General features: G+C 41.0%; 1 long non-coding RNA gene across 6 annotated transcripts in view; it reads left to right on the top strand.

Moving 5' to 3' along the window:
- The first annotated feature begins 16 nt into the window (after positions 1-16).
- Positions 17-16,634, top strand: part of LOC308056312 — an 81,769-nt gene continuing 65,151 nt past the window's right edge. For all 6 annotated transcript variants that reach the window (XR_013924770.1, XR_013924771.1, XR_013924772.1 and 3 more), the window contains exons 1-2: positions 17-147; positions 1,149-4,133. This is a non-coding gene — a long non-coding RNA (uncharacterized lncRNA). The remainder of the gene's footprint in view (positions 148-1,148; positions 4,134-16,634) is intronic.

Here is a 16,634-nt window from a genome sequence, read left to right as displayed (position 1 = left end):
CCGCCCGGCCGCCCTGCGCGGCCGCTGGTGACTCACGGCGCCGCGCCGGGCCCCGGTTGGCTCGCCAGCGCCGCCCGCCCCCGCTTCCTCCGCCGCGGCACCTGCGGCCGTGCCGCACACAGGGACGGCTCGGCTCGGCGCGGCACGGTGAGTGGCGCTGCGACCGGGCGGCGCGGGGCGGTGCGGTGCCGCCGGCAGAGCCCACCAGGCTCCCCCTTGCTGGCCTGCCTTCGGCGGTGTGGGGGGCGGTGCGGCCCCGTTGCTAGCCCCCGCGCCCGGGCGGCCGTGCGGAGCAGCCTCGGCGGGGGGGAGCGGTGGTGGCGGAGCGCTGCGCGGGGCGGGGTGCGGCGCCGCTTTGTTTCACCCGCTCCCTCGAAGGGCCGGTGCCGCCGTGCGCGCCCCGCCGCGGGGAGGGGGCGTTGCGGGGCACCGCGTTGCGGGGCCGCCGGCCGGGGCGGCACGGCGAGGTGTGCCACAGCGCGGTGCGGGCGGCTGTCGCCGAAGGAGCGTTGCTCCCCCGCGGTGCCCCGCCGCCCCACGCCTGCGTGCCGGTTTTTCCCTTCCTCCGTAGCAGAACTTGACTTAAAAACGAAGCAGCCGCAGCTCTTGAAGAAGAAAATCACTACTTCTGCATTCTCCAATCAGTCATCGTAGTTAATTAGTAATTGTACAAAATCATATGCTGAGATCGTATAATTACAAGCTTAACCTTTTATTTTAAGGAAGAGAATTGGTAGTTTTCTTCCGTATTTATAGCGTTTTGAACATCCAATTACATCCTGGTGAAATAAAGAAAAGAAGGGTTGGTGAAATCCAAATTTGGTTTTGTTCACAAGGCGCACTTAGGATTTACAATTGAGGCTCAGTGATCCACTGCTCTTTTTAATTTACTTTCATAGACTTGCTATTTTGTGATAATATCATGTGTTGTGCTGTTAATACTGTAGTGGAGACAGCAAGTCACTCCATCCAGAAATGCTGAAAAAGCAGGTTGCTGTTTCTTTCCTTGGAAATGGAGTCTTAAGTTTTTAGCCTAATGTTTTAAGTCTTTTTCAGTAATGGGGATGATTCCTCCAATGAAGCAAATATATGTGAGACTCTGTATTTCCTAAATGTCATAACAGTATTTCTTTATATGTTATTTGCAGAGGGAAGCCCTCTTTGAATCACATCCAGTTGTGTTGTGACTCCACTGAAGACAAATCATACCACCGCGTGAATAACTTCGGAGTGGATTATCTCTTGTAGCTCACGTAACGAATGAGCATCCAGGTCATCCAAATGGGCACAGCTGATGTATCAGAGACTTGTTAAAAAAGTCAAGATTTTATTTCGTGTAACTGAAATACATCTGGGAATGATATTTCTGATATGTGTGTAAATGTGAAGAGAGCAGTTCCTAGTGTTTGCCTCCCCACAGCCCCTTGACCTTACGGCCTCAGGGGCAGTGGGAGGACTCTGCTTTCCCAGCCTGCCTGGTATGTGGTGCTAGAGCTACAGCATTGTTCTTGCAAACTATGCTGCTTCAAGCAAGAAAAATCTCTTGTGTACAAGGGGGTTGACTGGGGTCCTCAGGAAGATGGCTTAGTGTAAGTGGTACACTGAAAACATCATTCTCCTTGCAGATCTTCAGCATGACATACTGCCTTCAGTCGGGTGCTCACTGTTGCATGGTCTGCTGTGCTTTGGTCTGGACAGCATTTTCACAAATGTCCTGTTGTCATTACAGAAATATTTTATAAGCCATATACTGAGTGCAGCAGTACATGAGAAGACTCCAGTCATGCAGAAATACAAGGTTGGACATAACTTAGTGTATGCTGGTAGTTGATGGTCTTATTTGTTTGTCTATGGAAGATAACAGATTTACTGAAGGGAGGAAAAGTAGTCTGTCCCCTGCATTATCACTGCTCCATGAGCACCTACACCTGGCTTTGTGATGGGGAAGCAACTTTCTATCTTGGATGTACCTAGCTCTTTGCCTGCCTAGAGGTTTCAATTCCAAAACAGAACACGCTATGAAAAAATTTTTGGCATTTCAACTAAGTTAAAATGCGTAAGTAAGTAAGTACATGAGTCTGATCATCCAGAGGCTCTGGTGGAATCTCCAGAAAAGGATCTCAGACAGGAAAGGACTTTTCCTTCCTTAGCACCATCCTTACAGGAACTCTATTTAAGAAAAAGGCAAGTAGCCTGTCAGCCCCTACAAGGAGATCCCTGGGAGGCATGAGCCATCTGCACGGAGGTTTCATGCCTTTACAGCAGCCATAGTCTTGCAAAGGCTTGCTTCATGTGGCAATGGGAAGGTGTCTGGAGGGATCTGCAGTATGTGTTACAAATTGCCATGTCACTGTTCATACACAATATGAACAAATACAAGAATACAAGCCAGAATAGATCTGTACAGGAGAACTGAAATAAAATTGTGTGTTTCTGTTGGAAATATGTGCACTTGGGACAATAGCAGTCCTACTGTGTTCATGATAATAACATAGGAGCAAAGCATCCAGGAGCATCTAATGTTTAGGAAAGGTGCTGAATTTTGTAGGGAACGTGACCTGGCTTTTGTAACTTAAGTCCTTTCATCATCAGCCTAGGAAATGCATTAACATTTGCTTTGTTTCTGTGTGTGACCCTCTGTCACCTTTGGTTTTTTCCATGTCTGCTTGAGTTGAACTTCAGCTGTGGGGAAGTCAGGAAGCTGCAGACAGAGGGTGGATGAGAAACTGGGCAACCTCAGGGAGTGCAGAGAAGGAGTGTAATGAGAAGGCTGGGATTGCCACCTCGGGTAAGCAAGTTCCCATAGTCAAGAACAATCTCAAAGAGTGCGCCTGGCGCTGCCCTCAGAACTGGTCTATTCTATGCCCTCCAGAACAGGTCCATCTCCTGTTACTATTTTCATTAATGTATATTTGTAGTAATGTTGTCAAATATGTATTATAAATATGTATATATTATGTGAAGGGTACAGGGCTTGTGTTTCCAAAACCCCTTAGGCATTATGGAGGAGTAGGTTCTAACTAACCAGGCTGGCTGAGACACTAGAGAAAAAGATTCCTAAACCATGTTTCTAACGGTGTCTTCTTCTATTGTACTGAGGAGTCACTGGGATTCAGTGGAGTTTCACCAGATATGAAGGTTTGTTGCAGATTTCTCATTTGTGATAATAGGACGTGCCATCTTTCTGAGGGTATTCTGCAGAACAATCTGTGTGTGCACGAAGAACTGTAAAATGTCAAGTGGTATATGGTACTAAATATTATGCGTAATAGCTTTATTGCTGCTGTTTTTAGAGAAGTCGCCATCCTGTTTTCTGACCCATAACTGATGAATATTCTTCAATGTCTAGTGCTATTCCCTTGACAAGAGCTGGAAAAGATTGCCAAGAAGCTAACTGAACCAGTTAGGCATTGCCTTTGCCTTAGAAATGACACGAGTAACAAGAAATGGCATCTTATTACCTTTCCTTTTGGGAATTGTGGTGGATACTGGGACCTCAGAGACTTCCCAACATCAATCCCCCTGATAATGCATTTGAATTTATAATAGGTTTGGACCCTTTGGGATAATTAATTTACTCTGTTGGTTTTAGAGTGTAAAGTCAACTTACAAGAGAAAATAAAGAACAGAAAGGACCTTTTGGAGTACACATAGTATGAATTCAGTGTGTTTTGTGTTCCTTTCTCTTTTCACCCTAAAGACTGTAGCCTCCATTTCTAAGTGAGTTCCTGAAGCACTGGGATTACTAATTCACCTTCAGGTCCTAAATCGATGGGACTTCTGCCTCCAGCTCTTCTGGTGAAGGACCTGAAGTGAGGATATGTCTACAGTATGCAACTTAATCTATTAAAGAAAAGGAAAGCCTCATGAGTAGAAAAAGCAGCAGATACATATCATGGGATAGCATCCTGCCTTAGGATCACTTGCAAAAATATTTTCTTCATTATGTCCTGCCATCAAAGACATTAGCTGCTTATGAGATCATTGCATGCCTGAACTAACAGTAACGGAAGAAGGTGTACACATGGCTGTATTTTGGAAGTGCAGAGCCAGGATCTGTATTACTGACTTCAGAGGAGTTGTACAGAGCATGAGAGAAACAGAATGCATCCTTTGGGAATAATTTAAAATAGGTAGGTGCATGAATCCTTCTGATCCATGTGATTGTGTGGCTGTATCTAAGGGACAAATTTGGCTTCTTTTTTAAAAAAAAAAAAATTCCCAGTGCATCTCTGCAAACTGTATGAAGGTTCATATTGTTGTTAAAAGTGCTACCCATGTCATGTTGTGTTTTGCCTGCAGTTTTAGGGGAAAAAAAAGAAACATCTTTACACTAATAAAGTACCTTTCCTATCTTATCCTCAGGATACCTAACAAACAGAAATTAAGACTCACAAAAAAGGTCCCCTTACCCTTCCTATCATCATCATCTGAGTTGTAAAAGTGAGGCAGAGACAACTGGTATCTCACTGGTGATTTTAATATAAATTTTTACAGTATTTCTTTTCATTAGTGATACAAGAAAGATAGTTCATCTCTGAAAGAGGTTAGAAAATACTTGTCTCTTTTGGATGTATTCTTCACAGTAGAAAAATCATTGGATAAAATTCTTGATGTGCCAACATCAATTGGAATTTGCTGCTGGTTTCTGTCAGGACAGGATTTCCTCCCCTCTGCTACAAATTAGTCCATTTTCTTTGTATAGTCACTTAGTAATGGGGATCCCCTGTTTGTGAGGATTTAGCATCTGTGATATGAGCATGAATGTATTTTATTTTGTGTTACAATATTGGAAGACATCACAATAGTTAAAGTCATGTTAGGATCAGAACCTAGAAGTATTTAATTTGTTTTCAAAACCTAAATCCATGTTTCATTGTGATACTGTTGCATATGGGAGAGTTGTAAGTCATGCATTGGAACCAAAACTTCTGCTATGCTTTTTATTGATTTATTCATTTATTTATTTATTTCAGTAATACTTGATAAAACTTCAGTTGTGGTGGAAAAAGACCTTCCATTTCTGTCAGATGCGAGACAGAATGTGGCTTCAAAACATAGCCTTGCCCATTTTGCAACAGTGTTGCTACTTCCACTTTTTTATGTTTATCTTTAGAAATGAGATACTCTTTAGAATATCATACCCTCATGTGACATTAACTCTATATGCTTAGTAATAAGCAAATATAAATTGATCTTGCTGATATGGCAAAATTTATTTTCAGTATACGTAGGCTGGAATACATTCTGATGAGTTTCTCCTGTGAGACTTGTATCTGTTAACACAAACATGTATTAAAATTCCTCCAGAAGAACATGTTTGTAAAGTTTTCTGGTGGAAAAAGAGGAATATGAAGTTTGTTTGCTTTTTTTTTAATGTACATTCATGATTAACAGTGTATATGTTCTCCTTTGTGGAAGTACACATGCATATCGGGAAATCTGACATTTGTGTTCCAAAAACTCTATAAAGTGGAGGAGGCTGTTAATATTTGTGGTGTTCTTTGCAAAGGAGGAAAAATGGCAGTGTGTGTTAAAATAAGGAATATGATTAACTGGATGGGTTAAAACTTCGGATTGTAGTGTTGTGCCTGTACAGCATCGGAGATAGGATGGGGAACAGAAAGAAATGTTACTGGAAATCTTGGAGTGGGCCGTAATGTTCTTGCATACTAGCAGAGAAGTTTTTAATCAGATACTGAAATGATAAGGGTGTCACTGCAGATGTGTGAAAAATACTACTTTCCCTCACATGAACAAGTAAGCAGATGATCTGGAACATTTTGGAAGCATTCAGATTTGGAGGGTAATGTGGAAACAGAATACAGCGTATTAGCCTGGGTATAGAAATTTCTGATTACATTCTGGATTTGCAATAAAAGTAACAAATGTGGTAGAAAAACATACCTCTGTTAGAAGGGTAAGCAGCTGAGAGCCATCGCCCTGTTCTGGGCAGAGAGGCTGTGAAGCTTGGTTGGTCAGAAAAAGCATAAGCTAAGGACATAGTGAGAGAGCTGCCCTGGGCTCATCAGTTATGTGGAGTAGCAGGGGGTTGGGTTTTCTGTCCCCCATGGTTGCTACATAAATGATCTGTTGTCACACTCTGTATTGCCTACTCATGTTTTAAATACAAATTTCATTTTTCATTCCTAAGGGTGTTGTAAACTCTTGCCGTTTTCATTAACTAGCCCTTCGTCTTTCCCATATGTTTGAGTTTCACAGCCTTTTTTCGAATGCTGTCATTTGGGAGGAAGTGAAATATTCGACAGGCAAATGGTCAAGCTCTTCTCTGGTGCAGAGGTGGTGTTTGGCCAGCAGTGGCAGATGGATTTACAAACTGAGGAAATGCAGTCTAACAGCACTTCCTTTAGATTTTAAATTACATTGAAATTGATCAGTACTGATGTCTTTGCATTTATATGCAAGCTAATATTGTTCTGCATGCTGGAATATTGTTAGGTTTTGCTTGCAAAGAAATTGTTTCCATGAAATGAAATGACGCCATGAAATACAGTTTCGGTATCCAGTTCAAGAATATAATACAATGTGTCTGTCTATAGCAATATATAGACTCTTAACTTTCATTCTGCTGATTGAAAATCGGCTTTCTTAGGCCTGGGCTATCTTAGGACATACCTGGATAGCATAGATACAAATACATTTATTCTTGCAAGGTCATTATTTCCTTGTTACAACTGTTTTCAAAAGGGAAAGTATCTTTTTATAAGGAACAGAAGACTGGAAGGAAAGGCTAAGTCTAGTCTAGTCTTGTCTTGTGCTAAGTCATAAGTAAACCATAAACTGATCGTGCATCATGTTGCAACCCTTTAGAGCATTGCTTGCTCTTGATTGTTGTTGATTTCCTGTTTCATTTTGCAATGATGTCTATGGTAAACCTTATCAAGAGTACCCTGATGTCTTGTTCCTGGGTTACCTAGTTATCTTCTGATTTCTGCACAGAATTTATATACACTCATTTTGTTTCTGTAATTATTTTTAGACTGAGAGATTCTTAGCAACAGTGCTTGACATTCTTCCTTGTCCTGTCTCATCCCCCTTTTTTTCCAAGCTAAAGTAGCCAAAGTCTTTCAGGCATTTCATTGGTGATAAATGATCCCTCTCACCATTGTGGTTGGCATCATCAGCCCCTCTCCCAGCCTGAATCCACCTTTCCTGGGCTTGACTGAACAGAAAGGTAGGTGGTGCCACGGGGTGCAAAGAGCTCCACAGGAGGTCTCATCCCAGCCTTTTGTGCAGACATTAAGCTGACATTAATACTCCCTTTGCTAGAAATATCTTGACTGATACCCTGTGTGCTCTTTTTCCAGCTGCATCAGATGATGTTGTGGTCTCTGTTTTAAGTATCCACGTACCCTAAATATTTAACTTGAGGTGTAAGATTAGCTGTATAATCAAAGAGGAAAGAAAGACATTTCTGCAAGGTCATTCACAGACATTTAAGCAATTTCTATTATTTAGTTCAGTATGTCAGTTTTCTATTAAGTGTGCTGTCAAACTTCATGTCCTAAATTTTGCTAACCCCTTCCTAATTTCTGTGGCTACATTGTTGGTGATGATATTAAATAAGATTGGTCCCATGGCTGATCACAGATGAACTCCCTTAGTAACCTCCTGATGTTTGGGTTTTTTCCAACATTAGTCCTCATGTTCCCTTTAAAGCATCTGTTACCCGTCTGGCAACCCTTGTACAAATTGCCAGCATTTAGTGCTTAACTAATAGTTTCCTGCGCTGGACTCAGTCAGATGTTTTGATCTATGTAGTTTGTCGAAAAATTCAGATGATTTATGGAAAGAAGGACTCAGTTTAGCTGGGCACAATCTAATTTTGGTAAATCCACATTGTATTTTCTCCCATTTTCCAAGTGCATTGAAGTTTATGGTGTCTTCTCTTTCATATTTGTCCTAAAACTTTATATATTATTGAAGTCAGACTAGAGGCCTGACTGGCTGAACAGGTTGAGAAACTTCTTCCCTTTTCTTTCTAAAAGACAGTATTCATTCTATTCTCCTATAGCATGTATCCTAGGATAGTCTGTCTACTCCACTGCAAAGTCTTTGGAGTTTCGCCTCTATTTCATTTTGATAATTCTTGTTCTGTATCCTTTTTTCTTTTGACCATCGTACCCTTGACTGTATAGTCATTATTTCTGTTGAAAATTGAATCAAGTGTTAATTTAGTTATAGAGTTATACTTAGAGGATCTTTTAATCTTGTATCATTTGAATACGTATGCAATGCACTTTCTTTTTTCTTTATTAATACATTTGGTAAGAATTTGAAGGAATTCCAGACTCTTAGATTCTCTAGTTCTCTGTTTGTTTTTTGTTTTTTTTTAAATGATCTTTTACAGTAGATGACTTAATTCTGTCTGTTATTTCATGTGGTTTAAAGTGAGTTGGCCCATCGTCATTCACACCAGATCTTACCATATCTGATGTGGAAAACTTAATGGAAAACAAACTTTAAACTCAAACACAGCGGTATGGGTTCATTGGCTACTTAGTGAAGATACACCCGTGACTCACACAGGAGTAGCCAGAACTGACAGCTATCAGTAGTATTTGTTCTCTGTGTATCGGAAGTTCAAGTCTTCCCTAATAATATACTGTCCTGACACTTGTTTCTCCCTTGTAACACGGTAGAGCTGTGCCTGTCTCGCCATTTGTGGTGGCCTGTAGCAGACTCCAACTCTGTCCCATTAGAGCCCTCCTTTTCCAGACTGATAGAGATCTCTTTTTTTCCCTGAAGTCTATCAGATCATTAATATGCAAAACTACTACACTTTATAACCATTATTTCATTTTACCTGAGTGCTTTAAAATACAGGCAGGTATCCTTTCAAAGCTGTGTTTTTGTCATGATTGCTCTTCTGTCTGTTACTCCTTGGAGATCCATTTTGTCATGATCTCTGTAGTTAGCATTAGTCATTTCAGCACCAATATAACATAGCATCTCCTGATAATAGAAGATAAATCTTATTTGCATATAATGAATGATTCCTTAGGCTTTTCAACTCTAGCTACATTGTCTGGATTTTTGTAAGAATATTGCTGTGAAGATATTGAACATCAGCACAGGAGAGCTAGGTTCAATTTATGGCTTGGTTGTGTCAAATTTCTTTCAAATGTTTCTGTGCAGCTCAGTTTTTCTATGCCTTCTGCCCAATAAAATGGAGATAAAAATGTTTCCCTGTGTCAAAAGGCATTTCCAGGAGGTATACTTACTAATGATTGGCAAGTGCTTAAGTGATTTAGTAGTAAATACTGTGGAAATAGAGATAGTCTATAGCCTGCAGTACATCCATCCTCAAGTGACTGGATGGTTGAATCTTCAGAACAGCAGTTAGTAGATTGTCAGTTTTTTTAGAAAATGAAAATTTAGATTTTTTTTTTAAATGCCAACAATTTTGTACAATAAATTATCCATGCTTTTCCTAATTTTTACCATTACTGCAGCTTTTGGCTTTTTATCAGGAAAATATGCTCCATTATTTAAAATTTGAATTGATATTGATTTATGTGAAAGGGAATCACTGTCAACCAGAGTAAATGTTTTAATAGTTTCTATTATGAGATCTGGCTTTCAGGCTGATAATCTCATTATTATTTACTAATTTAATAAGGATTGCATGCTTTTGTGTTTCTTAGGGTATGACTGAAGAAAACTGTAATAGTTTAGACATGCTGAGAATACTCAGAGCTTTGCTCCTACACTGCAAAGTTTAGGATGTGTGATTTCCTGTTTGAAAATAAGGTTGCCTGTGCCCTTTGAATCAGTCTTACTGTCACATAAAACACACCCACCTTTTCCCAGGTGATAGTATTGAAATAATGAGACTGGTTCATATAGCTCTGAGGTTGCTGCATTTGGAATGATGAATGCAATTGAGTCCCCATAATGTAAAAATTATTTTAAAGATGGAGAAGATACAAAGCCAGTAATGAATAATGATAGCAAAGTAAGACATACTGCAGAAAAAGACACTGAAAGAACTGTATTAAATGGAGGACTCAGGAGATTTTAAAGTTACAGACTATAAATAATTGCAGAGATAATAGTATAAATGAAAGAAGGGAATTATCCACATTCTCAGAAGAAGGAAAGAAAGGTGCAATGGCCTCAAGCTGAAACAGGAAAGTCTCAAGTCATTAAGAAAGCGTTTCTTATAATGAGAGTAATGGGCTGGTGAACGGGAGGGCAGTGCAGCGTAACTGCAGATGGGCTACCGAGGTTGTGGGCATTCCTGCAGAGTGGAGCTGGACAGATTAGGTGACATAGATGAGCTTCTCCAGCTGCTAGTCATTTCAAGAGCTTGCAAAAGTCAGCCTGTTTCTCTACATCATCTTCGTAAAATCTCTCGTCCTTCTACAGCTGCCAGTCACATTCTTCCAATGGGATATCATACTGAAATTTGTCTTTGCAGCCAGGATTGTGAGTCCCAGTAGCTTCAGTGAAATGAGGGTCAATCTCATTGCGTTTTCCATTGTGATTATGTGCGTTTTCTGTGCTGTTTTGCCAGCATGTCCCACGTCTCTCTGACTGCTGTTTACTCAGCCTTTGTGAACAGGTTCTTATTATCACCTTTATTGTCGTGTTCAAGTGCACTGCTTATCTTACATGTAAACATCACTGGTGCTGGTGGCAAGTTGCCAAAGGACCCCCTTCAGTTGAGAAGGTATGTCTTGTTATGAGATTTCAGCTATAGGCAGTGGCTGAAGCCAGCATGCAAAAAAGGTCCAGTATGACCCTATCCAGTTTCCTCTTCCTATATACGTCATTCTGTTTGTTGCCTCTCTGTCTTTAGCGACACCATCTTTTTCAGACTAATTCCAGCAGGTGTATACAGCTATGGCGTTTATCTAGGCTTTACTTAGGCTATTGAGGGGGAAAAAAAAAAGAGGGTCATGGCCTACTTGCACATGGCTTGGATATGGCAGAAGTCTCTGTAGTGTTATGACATTCCAGGGAAAACCACAAAAAAAACCCATGGGGAAAACTCCTGTATCCTTTGTACTATCAGGTTAGGAATTGGAAAAGTGTAACAGCTTGTCTAGGTCCTCATTAGTGCCAGTAACCAAGAGCAACCACCCCTGTTTTTTGTTTGGTGTTTTTGCTAGGTAGTCATTCCTGTGATGGGAAAAAGCCAGGTTGTGCATGCTTCAACATCTTGCATGTCATGCACTAATCTCCATGCTGTATATGGGTGTCACCAAGAGACCGGTACTTGATAGTTTGCCCTTGTTCTTCATGGTTGTTGCACTGCTCTGAACAAGTAATAAGACTTGTGAGACTGCTTGCTTTTAACCTGAAAGTTAGCACAGAGGCAGTGTAAGGCTCTAAATAAGCAGTGCCAGTGAAAAACTACAACCTGGGAACATAACTGTTTAACTACAAAATGGGAATGTGACCAGCTTTGGTGCTGCGTGCTGCTGTATAGCTGGAGCTGGAAGGCCCACCTGCAGGGTTCAGATCAGAACAAGATTCAGCCTTTTGTCAGCAGGCTGTTGGTGGCTGCAGGTCTGGTCTGTTACTTATTTATTTTGCAGGGAGAGAGTTCTTTGGTACCTAGTGACACGATGTGCTCCACAGATATCAATAATTCAAGCCCTGTGACAGTTCTGTGAAAGAACTTGTGCAGATGAGCCTGAGGAACAGCCACAGGACTGGTTCAGCAGGAAGGCAATTGACATGTTAAACTGTCCTGGTTGTTTACCCACTTCTTGCTGCCTCACTGCACCATGGAGTCCCTAGCGGGTTTTATTTGTTTCCACTTCTAAATGGAGTTATTATCTCAGAAGGTGGTTCTGGACGATTGATCCCCAGGAGCTGTGCATCTGAGGGAGAAAGCCTTGGAGCTAAAAAAGTGTAAGCACCCAAACCTTCCCAGACCCTCAGGCTTGTCAGGCTGGAGCAGGTCTGCATTTCAGGGACAACCCCCTGCCCTGAGCAGTGCAGGGAAGAGGGGTGAATTTCTCCTGTGCCAACTGGAATGACACTTCCTAACTGAGCTCCTGTCTAAGCTTTGCCTAGGTCAGAGTTTCAACCTTTTAAGGAAATATCGATATGAGTACTTAATGACAGGGTCCAGATTCTGTATTTGTTCCTTAAGTAGAATCATCTTGCTGTTCACTCTGAAAGTTAAAGAGTTTTATTTGTCTAACTTCAGGCCTCTGGTTCAGCAAATGCATCTAGTTTTTGCTTTCCACCTGTCTTAACTGTGAGCAGTAACAATTCTTAGAGGCAGCATCTTGCCAAAGGCACACCTGGTGGTTGCCTGGGTATAGCTAGCTGCTGCGGTTCTGCTTTTAGTACAGCTATAAATGAAGCAACAGACTTTCTTCCCAGGCTTCAGTTTTGTTGGAGGCTATTAATTAGCTTTACATTAGCAGCTGGGGGAGTACCTGTATGGTCACTTTGCTGATTAGTTTCGCTCTTATTTTTGAGGAGTTAACTAATATTTCAGTGTGTTACTTTAACAAAAAGAATTTATACTATCCATGAATTCAATCATTGGTCAGTGTTGCAAATGTACATTGGTAAGTAACTATATATCTGCCTGTGTAGGGGAGGTATATAACACTCTGTGTGTATTGTATAATCTGGGGTGGGATCATCCGAAGTGAAAAGAAAGCTTCAGAAAATAAATGTAAAGGTACAATGTAGCTGCTCCTTAGAAACCTGAAGTACAATGATGTAAATGGGCAGATAATTGTCTTACCACTATGCCAGGGTTAACTCTTGTTATTATATTATAGCAGCTTTCATTATTACTAATTATTATTAGTCATTAATACTGATTATAGTAGTAAATAAAATCGTAGAGTCTTCACCTGATTTTTTATGCGTTCCAGTGAGCCTCTTATCAGACTTGGGGGTGAGCAAAGGCTGATGTTAGCATTTGCCTTTATAAGTCAGCATCTGGCTAAGTACAACTGGAGTAAGTAGTTTAAGGCAGACATACAGAAAAAACTGGGCTAGAATGGCCCCTCCAGAGTCATCTGATCCCCCTCCTACCTCTAGGGAAAGCTCAGATATTCCGATGTCACTTTTGACAGATGTTTGTCTAATGTGTTTTTAACACCCTCCAACAATGGAGACTCCAGGCCTTCTCCTGTAGCAGCAAGACATTGTTGACTCTTCAGTTTGTAATCTACACTTTACTTCCTGATATTAAAAATGTATTAACTTTATTGGGAGGAATTTAACAGTATGCTAAGGATGCTACATCTGTCGTATCATTTGGACAAGAACAGGAGGCTGTGGGTGTATTTTTTCAAATTTAAATTACGTAGCTTTATTCTTGGTTAAACAAGCCAGATGCTTACAGCATGCTTATCTAATGTATGAAGAAATTTTCAAGGACACTTAGCAGAGGTGAAAAGTTCAGTTGCAGCTGTTCTGTGAGGCAGAAGCAGTCCTAGGATTATGCACAAATTCACCATATGAACTGATCCAAATATAACTAGGCAAAAACATCACATCAGAAGTCAAAGGATCTGAGCCTTGTGAATAAAATGCCCAGTGTACACACTGCCAACAGGGCTGCTTGCACATAAAAGTCACGGCACAGGCGAGTGATGAAATCTACTCTCTGCTAGCCAGAGGGCAGAAGGCAGAGAGCAGGATGGCAGCCAGCAGCTCGCTGGCTCTCATGTGTGCTCAGGCAGTGAAGCCTGTCCCCATGCTTGCCCCACTTCAGCATCCGACTGCTGCAGGGGAATGAGCCAGACCCCTCCCAGGCTCCTGCCCATCCCTTGTGTCTGTTGCCAAGGTAGAGTTTTCCATCAAATGATAATTTTGCACCAGTGGATTACAGAGCAATAACAAAGTCCTACGCCTATACTAGGGACCTCTGCAATCTCTAGGTGATTATTTTCAAGTGGTTAATCCATGTGGCAGCAGATAAGACTTCTGTACTGCAGTTTCCCACTGCACTGCATCACAGGGCAGAGAGCTGGCACAGCATATGAACATCTTTCTTCCTCCTCAGTCCAACCTTTTCGAGGTAGTATCTCCAGCAAGTTCATGTGGGAAGGCAGGATTTCTGTCATTGAGACATAAGCATCCTAAACTGCGTGTGCAGGGGCAATGTGGTAATACTGCATTCACAGCTGAATTAATTTCTGCACAAGAGTCTTCCCTGTCCTCTTTCCCAGTGGTGACCCTCACACATCTGATTTGAAAGACCAGACTGGGTAAGGTTTTACAGAGTCTGCCTCGTGAGAAAGATGCCTGAGATTGTTGTCTTCAGTGTTAATGTAAGAAGGAAACACTTACCTGAGTGATATGGAGAAATAGTGTGAAATGGGGACAATGGACATCGATTGTGATTGTATATGTCTGCTCAAGGAATGTGGGTATGGTGACTAGTCATGGGTGCGGTGTCTGGTCACATAGGCACACAGCTCTGAGGAGACAACTACAGTTTTGAGGAGACGCCTGCCCCTCTTCCTCTAACAAAGGGGAGACGGGGAGACGCCTGCCCTTCTTCCTCTAACAAAGGGACTATTTAAAAGAGAATGAGAAATGGATGAGAGACATTCAAATGCTATCTAGAGGGAGGGAGTGCTAAGTCTCCTTGCTGGAGAAGATCGGATGGTCACAAGGACATGAATCACCTCTCCTGATAAGCTAATTAACATACGAAGCGGGGTTTAGGTAACGAATATGTATAGGCGTTAATTGAATATTCATTTGTTTTTATTGTATAAATGTGGGATGGTTCCTCACTTCGGGTATGCACGCTTGTGGAGGAGCGATCCCCCGTGCATCTGCGCGCAATAAACATACCTACTTTATAACTTTCGAGTTATAGAGTCTAATCATTAGTGCTTGCTGTTTTAAAGCATATGATTTCTTTACACTCACATTCATTAGAAGGCTTGATACAAAGGTATAGCATTCTCCTTCCACCTAAATTCCCTGATTTGAATTGTTATCAGCAGCAGAATTGCGCAGGAAGGTACATGTTAGGAGAACAATAGTGCCATTATGACCTACTAACATTGTAATCTAATTTGAGTTAAAAAAAAGACCTACATATTAACATCCAGCATAACTGAATGTATTTTTATAGTACAGAAACAGCAATCCGTGACAGTTTTTAAAGAAATTTGTGTTTGAATATTATTTAGATTTCCATTTCTGACTGGTACAGTGTTTCAGTTGAATGAATGTTTCTCACCTGTACTGCTTAGCCAAGCTGTGTTTTGTTTTGGTTTTTTTTTGGTTGTTATTTAAATGTTAAAAAATTTGAAAAGTGTATGATCTTGAAAACAGCTTGTTAATTAAGGAACAGTTCCCCACTCTTGTTTCTTGAAACACTGATGACACAGAAGCACCTTAATTTACTCATAATGCCCTAGATTAAGGATAATGGTGTAACTTAGTGATCAGTCGTGGCCTATATCACAAGCTGAGCAGCTCACAGTCTCCCATCAGGGCAGTGATGGGAGGTGTGATGTTCTGTTACCCCAGCTTTACAGGCTGAGGGATCTTGAGGCACAAGAGATTAAACAACCTTCCCAATGTCATGGCAGGACCTCTACGACAGAGGAAAGAGTTTGTGTAGCAGCAGTTAAGATCCTTTCTCTGTGAGTGATACAGCTAGAACCCTATAAAGAGCTGGTGTGTGTTCCCATATGGACCAGATTAGCCGTACTGCATATGAAAATCATGGCCATAAAGCATTTTTTGCTAATGGAGTATGCTGCACTGGTATAATCAGAGTTACATTAGCATTAATTTCTTGCCATCAAACTCAGCAAAACTCTGCAAATTTTGCAAGAAGAAAAAAGGTGGTTTATGTGTACATTTAGGCCCAGCTTTTACCCTGCTTGAAGGTGGTGGGAATCCCTTCATTTACATAGTGAGGCTTTGATTTTCTCAGATTTCACTGTGTTCCTGTTGAAGATACCTCCTGTGGGCATATTTAAGTGAGTTAGGGTACAGTTATCCAGGGGGAGTTTAAAGGATCAAGTTTAAGTTGCTTGTTCAACTCTCACTACAGCCACTTATGTTCCTGAGTCACGTAGGCAGTTTAAAACCACTTCTTGCTCCTTCTAATGAAAACCTGAATACTGATCTCAGTTATATATACAGTGTGGTAGCTGGTACTTGCTGCCATTCACAGAGGGGGAAAATATCGATTGTTTCTCTTCTGCTATTGGATTTTGGGTAACTGAGCTGTTTACTGCAGGCAACTGCAATCAGCCATTAACTTTAGTTGCTTAATTAACTAATTTGAAAGTTTCTAATTTAATTGTACCAGTTGATATGCTTAAATACTTTTTTTTGTGTCAGTGAAGTCTTTCCAGTTGTTCAAAGACACAATAAGACTGGTACCTCATAACATAGTTTTCCTTTCACAGTGGCCACCTTGTAAGTCATACTTCCTGATTCAATTTTAAATAAGCTGTTACGAAAACCAAGAAGGCTGCAAGATATGTAATGACAAATAATACAGGCAATTTCAAAAAGAAAGAAGAAACTGCTTGTGACCAAGTATGTATGAAATTAAATAGGTCCTAGAATCCTGTATTAAAGCTGGTCTCACCTAACATTAGGTAGATGTTACACAGTAAAAGCACAAAATTATTTCAGAACTTAGAAAA

This window comes from Falco punctatus (assembly GCF_963210335.1).
Source record: "Falco punctatus genome assembly, chromosome: Z".
In the NCBI taxonomy this organism is placed as follows: domain Eukaryota; kingdom Metazoa; phylum Chordata; class Aves; order Falconiformes; family Falconidae; genus Falco; species Falco punctatus.
The sequence above is the reverse complement of the archived record's forward strand: the minus strand, read 5'-3'. Positions and strand labels throughout refer to the sequence as shown.